Here is a 9,279-nt window from a genome sequence, read left to right as displayed (position 1 = left end):
CAAAAACCGAAAACCTTCTCGGTTGGTCCAGGAGTAGCGTCCGGTGTTTCTGCATCAAGCTTGCCGTGACTCGCATCTCTGGCATTTCTTTTGTTTTTTTGCACGTCATTCTGTTTTGTGTAAACCTGGAATTCCTTCACAGTTGCAGATAAAGATTAGGCTACACTATTGTTACACGCCACCAAACTTCAGACAACAGGTTTTGTCAAGCTAAGTAAGTTATTGAAGACATGTATACCGTGGCAAATAAAAAAACACGTTATTGTTAGACCCTGCATAGTAAATCCTAAATGGCTACTAATTTACGGTGGTGTTATTGAGACTTGCATGTAAGCTGCATAAATCAAATGTTCAGATATGCTACCAACACTCTTTGAATGCTTTTACTTGTTCAGTTTCAGATCAGTTTATGCCTTTGCATTTCTCGGTTCCAGTTTCAAGAAGTTAATACAGAGGAAGATAACTGGAGATGTGATAAAGATACCAGGTAATCCAATGAATGCGAATTATCCTTATTCTACCCCCCCCCCCCTCTCTAAATACCAATAACTTAAAAAATTTCTATTTCTCTCAAAAAATGTTTTTGTGTGGTAACCCTAAATCAGACGCACTCCCACATACACATCATCGTTTATTCTACTTGCCCGTTTGATCAAAATAAAACTTGTTGCCGTATTCAAGTCAACAATTCATGAATGTGTTCTGTTCATAAATACCTAATTGATATTTAACCTTTGGCACTGCACAGATCATATTTGACTTAACTTTGTATTTGCTTGCAAAAAAGAAAGATGATTGGTCTAAAAATGAGTCCAAAATGTCATTCAAGATTTGTCTAGACATGTTAACTAATAGTGTACTTATGTTATTTTCCATCTATAGACGTTATATAAAACAAATTGAAAACATGTAATTTTAAAGCAGTGTTAGCTGTAGTCCGCGATCATGTTTTGGTAAACTACTAGTAACTAACTTGTAGTTATATTAAGTATAAGCAATTCTGTTTTAAAAGTTTTAAATGGTGGTCTTAACTTTGTCATTTTTTTCTTTGCCTTTTTAGGTTGCTGGTTCCAAAATGATCTGGAAGTGTAAGTTGTGCGCAGCTTCTTTCACCTCCAGAATACAGTTATTTAGACACTATAGGCTGCAGCACAGCCACTATTCCAGAATCAGCCCTCTTCCATGCCTCTACACTGATTGCATTTGCACATTTCAGACACTTAATGCACTGAGTACTCATTTGTCAAGATATCATACAGCACAACCTAGCAGTTGTACAGAGCAGAGTCAGGGGCCTGTGTTATTTAAATGCCCTTCATGCACATTTCAGCAATCCTTTTCTAATTCAGCTGTTTTCAGTCATCTCAGAAAGCATTTGAAAAATCACGAAACAGTGACGTGCCCATATAAGGATTGTAGCTATAGCACAAATGTGTACTCCTCGTTCAATTCTCATAAAAGTAGAGAACACCAAGCAGGTCTTGCATCTGACTTTCAAAATGATATTGTCAGTGAGGATCCCCATAACCTTCAAGCCAGTGTTTCTGAGGAAACTAGTGATTTGCATGAAGAATGCCCAGGCCAAAGCAGAGAAGTGGGGAATGGTGATCAGTGTGACACTGGCAGTCTAAGAAATCAACTTAAAAAAAACGTATCTTCCTTATTCCTAAAGATGCAGGCTATCCTCCATGTCTCAAACACAGCTACTCAGGAAATAGTAGACCACTTGAATCAGATCTTCTCCTTATCTGAGCCGTTGATCAAAGAGGCAGTTAATGACATACTGCAAAGAAATGGTCACAGTATTGCGGAACCTACATTGAGTGAAGTTGTTGCCGCTGTCATGGACTGCAATGTTCTCTCTACATCAACCTCTAAAGGTGCCGAGTTGAGTTCATCCAAGCGCAGAAAAACCTTTATTGAGCACAACTATCCTTATGTAATGCCAGTGGAGTATCAGTTAAAGCAACTTGGACATACCATCATGTATGTTCCTATCCTTTCAATGATTCAAGATTTGTTTAAGAACACAGACATTCTTAACAAGATTACTGAAACAAATACTGCATCTGGTCAATATGTATCATGCTCCAATGGCTCTCATTTCCTTGAAAATGAGTTGCTGTCAACAGGGGATCTCATCCTACCACTCAAGCTATATACTGATGATATGGAAATTTGCAATCCGCTTGGCACATCACGCAAAATTCACAAATTTTGCGCTGTATATTGGGTCCTCGCTAATGTGCCACCAAAATACAAATCAGCATTACATGCTATACAGCTAGCAATACTGGTAAAAGTGACAGACCTCCGTAAGTATGGATATGCAGCTGTACTTGCTCCATTGCTGCATGATCTTCATACTCTGGAAAAAGACGGTGTCTTCATCGAAAGAGTTGGTCAGAATGTCAGAGGCACTGTCTTTTGTGTTTCTGCTGACAATTTGGCTGCTCATGAATTAGGTGGCTTTGTAGAGTCATTTAGAGCAGGCCATGTTTGCAGATTCTGTATGGGCTCAGTTGAACAGTTTCAAGTAACTGAAGTCAGAGAGAGAAAGTTTCCTCAGAGAACCAAATCCAGCCATGACCTACATGTGCAAACTGTTCAAGAAAGTGACACTTTGCGCATCCACTTTGGTGTTAAAGGTGGCTGTGTCTTGCGTGAGTCCCTGAATTACTTCCATACTATCACAGGGTTTCCTCCTGATATACTCCATGATCTTCTGGAAGGTATCGTTCCCATGAAGCTTTCTCTTTGTGTTAAAGAGATGATCCGTCTGAAGTACTTCACTTTGGAGTATTTGAACAACAAGATTACATCATTCCCATATCAACACACTGATAAAGTGGATAGACCTCAGCCACTTCCCAAAATGTTTCTTTCTCGAGGAACGATTGGAGGTAATGGACATGAAAATGCCACTCTGCTCCGAATTCTTCCATTGCTTGTTGGCAGTGTTGTACCAGAGGGTGACGCGGCATGGGCAGTTTTGATGGAGTTGAAAGAGGTGGTAGAGTTAGCATTGTGTCCATCTTTTACTGATGAAACCTTAGACTATTTTGTGTGCAAAATCAGTGATCATAGACAGGCACTGCTAGAGATTTTCCCTGAGGTTAGGCTCCGTCCTAAACATCATTATGTGGAGCATTATCCCGCTCTAATCAAGTGCTTTGGTCCCCTGCTGCACGTTTGGACCATGTGGTTTGAGGCCAAGCATCGCTTTTTCAAAAGAGTGGTGCATGACGCTCAAAACTTCAAAAATATTTTGAAGACAATGGCAATCAGACACCAACACATGATGGCTTATCATCTTTCTGCACCATCATTTTTCAAGCCAAGAACTCAAGCATCCAGGATTGACTCTGGTTTCAGCTCTACCAGAGGTTGCTCAAGTACACATTAGAGAACAAACAACTAGTGACACAATCTACAAGACATCAAATGTGACCATCGATGGCACAGACTATGTCTGTGGAATGTTTCTGTCTGTAGGAGTCAGCGGTGGACTGTCTAAATTTAGCAAAATAGAACAGATCTTCCTTGTGAATCACAATGTATCTTTTCTGTGTTGTGATTATGACTCCTGGTATGTAGAACATATACGGTCCTATGAGCTGTCAACTGCAGACACAAGCCTGTCGATCCACCTGCAGTCTGGTCTGAATGATACAGTCCCTCTCTCAGCATACAAGATAGACGGCTCGCTGCTGCGGACCCCCAAGCGGTTCATTCAAGTGAGACAGAACTGAGTTCAGGTAATAATGAATGGTTCTTTTATTTATCAGTTATTGTGTCTTTATTCACTCTCTGTTGAATTAAGCAATTTATAAGCTGTATATACTATCAGCGGTACTTTATAAACCTGATTTTGTCTTTCCATTAGCACAATGGCGGCTGCATCCCCACAACCAATGATTCTACGTGTTGTTGAGCCAGACCAGGCTAGAAAATTAAAACTCAGCTCACGACCCGCCTCTGTTGATGCAGTGATCAACATTATAAAAGAACAGCTGGAAATCAACTTTGACTTCGATTTGCTTTATGAAGATCCAGACTTTGAAGGGAAACTTACTTCCCTTGCAGACATTGAGGAATTGCCACAAAAAGCTGTTGTGCACATCTCACTTTCACAAGACTCCAGCTCTATTGCATCTACTGTTCAACTTTCAGATGTGTCATCTCCTGAGCGTGTCAGCAGGTGGCCTCCAGGTCCTTTTCCTGTTCCCATATTTGCATTTGATGTTGAACTGAAACTTAGAGACGGAAATGCGGAATATGAGAAGAACAACACACACCTTAAATTGACAAGAGACCTAAAGCACGACATTTTAGAAAAGCTGTCATCGGCTATATATGGTTTTAAGGCTTACCCGAGTGATAAAGAGATTGCGAAGGCTGCTGAGGCTCTTGTAGCCAAACATCCCTGCTTGAAGGAAGCAGGATCTGAGACTGGATGGAATGGATGGAAAAACAGCATCAAGTTTAAGATGGGCAATTACAGGAACAAGATGAGATGGGCTGGATGTCAGGAGGTAACTGTTAATGCTGGAAAAAGAAGTCGAAGTAATCCTGAAAACGAATCTTCACATTCCAACATTAAAAGACCCAAGCGAGCAGAAGTCAACTTCCTACCCAACTTTCCCCAAGGAAAGGATCCTTCGAGCCTTGAGCAGTTGAGGCAGACAAATGTTGAAGAAGTCAAGAAGACTGAGAAGAGCCTGCCCCTCATTAGAAAGATGATGGAGACCACATTTCCCCTACGCCGACAGACCATAGTGATGTCCTGCCCACCAGTGAACGAGCTCATGGACCTCTGGCCTGCTCTCAAAATAGAGTCTGAGGTAATATGGATCAGCTCTCTCTTTTTAAGTGAAAATGATTGTGATTCTTACTCATTTGGCCCCTATTTTCTGCTTTGTGTGCTAGATTCTACAAATTGAACAGTTTTTTTTAATAAGTGTTGTTGCTGTATTCTCATCCTACTGTTATTTCAATGTAGTTGTATGCAGAGTTTTAATTTTAAAAATCCACGATGAACAGGTAAATGGATTATTATACACTTCATAGGTTGAACCGGTGCAACTTCAAACAGGTTCAATGACTCAAATGAGCTTTGTGAATTTTGCAAGTAGTCCACTTTGTGTTTGTCATTTGTCTGATTGCATTAAAGATGTGAATAGGTTATTTGTGGACATATGTTCTGATTGGACTGTTTAAAATCAGCTTTGTTCAGTAAACTCTTCAGTATGTACAATTCTGTTTTTTATCTGATTAGGAAATCCATGACATCCACACCAAGCGCACTACTGTTCTCCATGCCCTTCCTGTGTATCTGTGCGAGGATGTTTCTGGATTTTTCAGAACCTGCACAGTGAGTCTCCTTAAATCACTAACAGATTATACTGTGTGTTATGTAAACAGTTCATCAAAAATACTAATATCTTTTAGGACTTACCTTTGTTTAGTCTACCCATACAGTTTGTGTATGGTCTGTTTTCTTTCTCCTCACTACAAAGGAACTGTATTGGCAAGTGATAAGATGTTCAGTAAAACATTTTCCTGTAAATGTCCTTTAGCTTGGTTTCAGTCTCTCACACCACTTAGATTCTCTGGTAATTTGGCTGATTCGTGTGTGCAGAACATGGCTCTTGTGTTGTTCACCTCTTACAATGAGACCCAGGTCTCCCTTGTAAAAGGGGTATTGGTTGTCAATGGGTCTTGGTTAAAGAAAGATAAATTATATGTAATCTGTTCTGTTCCATGTGTTAGTTTGTGATTAGTATCTCTTTTTCATTCATTCAGGACGAGTCTGATGAGCCAGAGCTTGATGGTGTTGCAGTGGGCCTCCTTACTGTCATCAGTGACCATGACACAAGTCCAGTTCACTACCACCCTGTGAGAGTCTCTGTCATCATTGAAAGAGATGCCATGGTCAGCCTCCCCAGACTTGGCGATGCCTTCCTGGTAATCTTTGGACTGATCTATGCACTACACCTCAGCTACCCCAAAGCACTGACCAACACTTTTGAATTCACTCAAAAGATTTTACTTGGTCTAGAAAGTGGTAAACTGTCACCCAAGTTGCAGACCCTCAAGAATGACTTGATGATGTAGAAACTCATCTGAAAGAAGGCTGCAGGGAAAGCATTATCAAAGTTTAAGTGAAAATGTTCATCCAAATTGCTGCCCTGTTGCCTTATGCCGCGTTCACACCAAACGTGACGCAAATTATTCACGCGACCAGATTACATGCAAAGTCAATGCACAGACGCGACGGGTCGCGAAGATGCGATTTTTCAGCCGGGAGGCATCGCGATAGACGCTTTGTGGCGGTGCGAACAGAGCGTTGGACGCGGCGCGAGTTGAAATTTCCCAACTCCGGCTACAAAATCGCCTGAGTCATAGTTGCGTCAGCCAATCAGCGTTGAGAAGCTCCGCCCGTCATCACCGCTGTCGCTGAATCAAACTTCTGCCTGTCCCCCTGAAGTAGCGCTGATAGCAGCCGTCATTCAGACGCTGTTGTGGGACTACGGATGAACCCAGACACGATGGAGTTTGATGTTCCCACGTATGTGGAATTTACACAACAAGTATAAAGCAGTAGTGGTTATTTCCAGGGTGGATGGCGGAAACAGTAACGTAACGATAAACCAGATGGAGTTCCTTGAGGAGTCTGAAATTCACGAGCTGTGTGCGGCTATGGATGGTGTTATGAACCCAAACAGGAGGGCGTTTGATGTTCCCACGTTTTTGTGACTTCCGCAACAAGTATAACTAGTGGTTATTCTTCTCACCTCTCATTATTTAATCTCACTCCCTTCTCCTCACCTCATTATTTAATCTCACTCTTCTCCTCACCTCTCCTCATTATTTACTCTCACTCTCTTCTCACTGCTCCTCATTATTTAATCTCACTCCCTTCTCACCTCATTATTTAATCTCACTCCCTTCTCCTCACCTCATTATTTAATCTCACTCTTCTCACCTCTCCTCATTATTTACTCTCACTCTCTTCGCACTGTTCCTCATTATTTAATCTCACTCCCTTCTCCTCACCTCATTATTTAATCTCACTCTTCTCCTCACCTCTCCTCATTATTTACTCTCACTCTCTTCTCACTGCTCCTCATTATTTAATCTCACTCCCTTCTCCTCACCTCATTATTTAATCTCACTCTTCTCACCTCTCTCCTCATTATTTAATCTCACTCTCTCCTCATTATTTAATCTCACTCTCCTCACCTCTCTCCTCATTATTTAATTTCACTCTTCTCCTCTCCTCATTATTTAATCTCACTCTCCTCATTATTTAATCTCACTCTTTTCTCCTTACCTCTCCTCATTTAATCTCACTCTCTTCTCCTCACCTCTCCTCATTATTTTATATCACTCTCTTCTCTCCTCATTATTTAATCTCACTCTCCTCACCTCTCTCCTCATTATTTAATCTCACTCTTCTCCTCTCATTATTTAATCTCACTCTCCTCACCTCTCCTCATTATTTAATCTCACTCTTCTCACCTCATTATTTAATCTCACTCTCCTCACCTCCTCATTATTTAATCTCACTCTCCTCACCTCTCCTCATTATTTAATCTCACTCTCTTCTCCTCTTCTCTCTCCTCATTATTTAATCTCACTCTTCTCCTCATTATTTAATCTCACTCTCTTCTCCTCTCTCCGTTTCCGGTTGTGTGACTGAGCGTGGCGCGGAGTTTGAGTGGATGTTCACTGCTTCGGGGCTCTTGTCTGTTCTTCCGTCTTCGCGTATGATCAGGTGAGATACAGAGCCGGTATTAGTGTGTTTTGGGGGGTTGTGTGGGAGGATGGCGTCCTCTGAGACGTCACGCCCGACCCTCCGGCAGGGAGCCCGGGTAGTTCCGCCGGACAGCAGCGTGTCGGTGGAGGAGGTGCTGCCGGCTGTCGGGGAGCAGGTCGGACACGACAACCTTTCCTTCGCCTCGAGGATGAACAAGGCGGTGGTCGTGTTCGTGAAGAGCGAGGCTGGTGTCCACAAGCTGGTGGAAAGTGGCGTGTTTATCAGGGACAGCTATGTGCAGGTGTCCCCGCTCTCAGCTCCACCACGCGGGTCACCGTCTCCGGTGTTCCGCCGTTTATACCGAACGAGCTGCTAGAAGTTGAACTGCGCAGGTTTGGAAAGTTCGCTAGCGGACTTAAAATGATCCGTTTGGGCTGTAAGGACCGCAAACTGAGGCACGTGCTGTCTCTGAGACGGCAGGCCTTCATGTTCCTGGACTCGCCGACTCAGACCCTGGAGGTGTCGTTCCGGGTGAAACACGGGGACGGGTCGTACACGGTGTACGCGAGCTCGGGGCAGATTAGATGTTTTGAGTGTGGAGACGTGGGTCACAAACGCTTCACGTGTCCGCATAAGGAGCAGCAAAGTGCGGAAGCCCTGGCCGTGGACGCGGCTGACTGGTCAGAGGACACTCCTCAGCCCTGAAGATGAGGATTCCCTGGTGGAGTACTGCTTGTACTCTGCAGGTTATGGGTTTCCACTGACGATGCCTCCGGTCCTGGCCCACGCTCTGGCCATTTATAATCACCGCCATCAAGCCTCACCCAGGACCGTGCTTGCCCTTCACCCCAACATCCCCTTTCCCCAGCCTGCCTGCTGAGGAACACTGCCACCTTCTCCCGTCTCCTGGTAAGCGCACACTTATTTTGCATTTGGATTCACACAGAAATCTGAATGCAATATGTATTTTAGTATTGTTATAATAAAATATGATTCTTATTTTAGAGCCTTCCACATCGGCAGCGGGATGTGACCAAAGGCCTTCCTCTCCCTCTCACTGTAAATGCTTTATGTAACCTGAAAAAAAACATGATGGTGACATTAGTCATGATGAAGACTAAACAAAACACGGTAATGCTTTTTCTGTTATTCATACAGCGTTCCAACCTGCAGAGACCAGACCATCATCATCCAGCTCCTCGTCTGCTGGACCCACGACATCCACCGGTAGTCTACTTAATGTTAACTTTCTTTGTATGCCAACCCATGAAAATCTGATCATTTTCTTTAATTAAAAGTAGATTTTTTTTTTTTTATTCTGTGAATAGGTCACACTCCTGAAGACATGGACACCGTTTGGGAGTGTGGCCGGTGCAAGGAACCCGACCCTCCCGAGAGCTCCGAGGGACTGGTGTCGTGGGTCCAGGGTGACCGCTGCCACACTTGGTATCACACCACGTGTGGGCTGGGACGAGGAGCTGGATGAGGAAGATTATTTTGAATGGTATTTGTGTCCA

At 43.0% G+C, this 9,279-nt stretch overlaps 1 long non-coding RNA gene across 1 annotated transcript; it reads left to right on the top strand.

Moving 5' to 3' along the window:
• Nucleotides 1–7,882: 7,882 nt before the first annotated feature.
• LOC117750811 lies at nt 7,883–8,991 on the top strand. The gene is made up of 3 exons (XR_004611823.1): nt 7,883–8,671; nt 8,768–8,821; nt 8,921–8,991. It is a non-coding gene; the product is annotated as an uncharacterized LOC117750811 (long non-coding RNA).
• The last annotated feature ends 288 nt before the right edge of the window (nt 8,992–9,279 follow it).

The sequence above is a fragment of the Cyclopterus lumpus genome, chromosome 21 (genome assembly GCF_009769545.1).
Source record: "Cyclopterus lumpus isolate fCycLum1 chromosome 21, fCycLum1.pri, whole genome shotgun sequence".
Classification (NCBI taxonomy): domain Eukaryota; kingdom Metazoa; phylum Chordata; class Actinopteri; order Perciformes; family Cyclopteridae; genus Cyclopterus; species Cyclopterus lumpus.
The sequence above is the reverse complement of the archived record's forward strand: the minus strand, read 5'-3'. Positions and strand labels throughout refer to the sequence as shown.